This window comes from Pongo abelii, chromosome 15 (genome assembly GCF_028885655.2).
Source record: "Pongo abelii isolate AG06213 chromosome 15, NHGRI_mPonAbe1-v2.0_pri, whole genome shotgun sequence".
Taxonomy (NCBI): Eukaryota; Metazoa; Chordata; class Mammalia; order Primates; family Hominidae; genus Pongo; species Pongo abelii.
The window spans coordinates 59,550,197-59,553,523 of record NC_072000.2 but is presented as its reverse complement, the minus strand read 5'-3'; positions in this window follow the sequence as shown (position 1 = coordinate 59,553,523).

The following is a 3,327-nucleotide window of genomic DNA, read 5'->3' as shown; positions in this document are numbered from 1 at the left end:
GAGAATTGCTTGAACCCAGGAGGCGGAGGTTGCAGTGAGCCGAGATTGCACCACTGCACTCGAGCCTGGGTGACAGAGCAAGACTCTGTCTCAAAAAAAAAAAGAAAGAAAAGAAAGGAAAAAAAAAGAAATACCTGAGACTGGGTAATTTATAAAGAAAAGAGGTTTAATTGGCTCACAATTCTGCAGGCTGTACAGGAAGCATAGCCTGGTTCTGCTTCTGGGAAGGCCTCAGGAAACCCACAATCATAGCTGAAAATAAAGGGGAAGCAGGCTCGTCTTACATGCCTGGAGAAAGAGGAAGAGAGAGAGGAGGAGAGGTACCACACACTTTTAAACAACCAGATCTCACGAGAACTCACTCACTGTGGTGACACAGTACTAAAGGAAAAATCCGCCCCCATGATCCAAACACTTCCTACCAGGCCCCACCTCCAACACTGGGGATTACGATTTGACATGAGATTTGGGTAGGGTCACAGATCCAAACCATATCACACAATGAGTCATTATACACAAAATGAACAACTAAACAACAGATAACTAAATACCAATGTAGTAATAATAGGATTCAAAATAATTTTATTTATATTTTCTAATTTCTCTTTAATAAATATATATCATAACAGGCCAAACAATGTTTTGCAAAGAATATCAAGAATTCTTGATATTCTTTGAGTAGGCCTACTGTCTCCTGAACTGCTTCCCCACTCCCTATCCAAGTTCTCTAACCAAGTTCTGAAACTCCAAACTAAGAATGGAAAAATGCAAAGTCCAATCCATGGATTGCATAAATGAGCATGAAAGCTGTACTTTTCACCCACATTACATTTATTTACTTTTATTTTAGACCCCAAATGACAAAATTTATTTTTTCACAAATTTTTAAAAATGCTTATGAGTTATTGAGATGAGTGACTACTACTTATACAGCAAGAAGAAGATTACAAAGGTACATTTGGCACAGAAAATGCCACCAATTAATTACACAAAGAAGTTGGAACAAGCTCAAATTATGTGAAGAATGTGTACAAGCTCATAAACTGACTTTAATTACTATCCAAACTGTCCCAAGGGGGGAATTAGTATATCAGGTTTGGAGCAAGAGCTTGGTAGGATTTTTTTCTATTTAAAAATGACTTACACTTGCTAAGTATGTAACAATTTAAAGATTACTTTCACATGTGCTATCACATTTACGCCTCACAACAACTCCCAGGTGCATGTATTATAAGTGATATTTTAGAGACTTCCAGAAACTGAGAATTGCTCAAGGTCGTATAGCAAGTGAATAGCAAAAGACATCAAATTCAAGTAATTTGACTTGAAAGAGGAAAATGCTTTTCATCAGATTCTCATGTAAGCTCATTCTCCAGATGTAAAAATTTGCCCAAAGTGGAAGGGAATGTTTCCTGCTCCCCACTTGTGTGGGCTGAAATTAAAAAGTCATGTATTCTATTTCAGTCAGGCTCTCAGTCACAAGCAGCAGAAAACTACTCAGGCTGATTTAAGCAGGAGAGGAAATCTATTGAAAATATATTGGGCATCTGATGGAATCTTTGGAAGGCCATGAACCACAGGAACTAATTTCAGATTTGTGCAGGAAAGATGCCACTGGTGCTGTCACTGGGCACAGCCAGCTTGCCTCCCCACCCACTGACACTGGACTTTGGACATTGCTGCTGAAGACACTGCTTCTGTGCCTCCAAACAGCTACCAGACAGGATTCTGCTGGGCTCCTTCTTTGCATCATTATTTTCATCTCAAAATCGAGGGCATGTGCTCTGATTGATAGGCATTGTGCCTCTGCACTGGCTGCAAGAGACTTGGAATCACCTGCACACACACCTATACCCACGCACTTTCTTTCTCTCTCTTTTTTTTTTAAAGGATGCCTAGCTTAATTCCCAACCTCCCTTGCAGTTATGTGAATCAGTTAGCTTTTGCTACATAACAAATAACCCAAAGACTTGGTAGTCTAAAGCAATAATGTGGCATACATGAAGGTGCCCCACTCAGATCCTTCTTCAAGAGAGGACTCACTGCTGGACAGTGAGAAGTGTAATTAGCTGACAGCTTTCAAACTGAAGTCATTCTCATCTTTGGGTAACCCCTAGCCCATGACTGAGCAAGGCAGTGGTGCAAAGGCCTAGCCATTTCTGTCCAATGCAGGACTCCTTGACGGGGTTCAGAACATACTGTCACAAAATAGGGCACCTTGGCATTTGAGAAAATCGCAGAAGCAGAAAGGACTCTCTGATCTTCTCCCAACCTTCTTGCCTGAAGCAGGCCATAAAAGAATTATCTGACCTACCCCTGATGCAGGTCATAAGACTCTCATTCTAGAGGCACTCTCCCAGACTGGGTGCCGTGGCTCATGCCTGTAATCTCAGCACTTCGGGAGGCCGAGGTAGGCCGATTACTGGAGGGCAGGAGTTCAAGACCAGCCTGGCCAACATGGCAAAACCACATCTCTACTAAAAGTACAAAAATTAGCCAGGCGTGGCGGTGCGCTCCTGTGGTCCCAGCTACTCGCAAGTCTGAGGCAGGAGAATTGCTTGAACCCAGGAGGCAGAAGATGTGGTGAGCCGAGACTGCACCACTGCGCTCCAGCCTGGGCGACAGAATGAGACTCTGTCTCAAAAAAAAAAAAAAAAAAAAAAGCCACAGAGACACCCTCCCTATACCTAGAGGAAAGGAATATGATTATCTCTGAAGACACAGGAACACAGAAGAATCTGAACAAACAGTTCTCGCTAAGTTACCCCCAGTTTATTACCTTTACATCATACACCCTTTGTCTAATCATACTTCTCCACAACTCTCCACTTCATCAAACTTAGCATTAAAATACATACATTTCCCTGTTTCTTTAGGTCTTCATTTTCAAAAGTTTGAGTGCCACATAAAACTCATATTATGCCTTTCTCTTTTTAATCTGTCTTTTGTTATAGGTTTGTAAACCAAAGAGTATCTGAGACAAGTCTTAATCAATTTAGGAAGTTTATTTTGCCAAGGTTAAGGACATGCCCATGACACAGCTTCAGGAGGCCCTGATGACATGTGCCCAAGGTGGTCGGGGCACAACTTGGTTTTATACATTTTAGGGAGACATGAGACATCAATCAATATATGTAAGATGTACATTGGTTCAAACTGGAAAGGCAGAACAACTTGAAGTGGGGATGGGGCTTCCAGGTCATAGGTAGGTAAGAGACAAATGGTTGCATTATTTTGAGTTTCTGAATAGCCTTTCCAAAGGAGACAGTCAGATAGGCATTTATGTCAGTAAAGGAATGACTTTGAGTTCTGTCTGTCCTTTGCCCA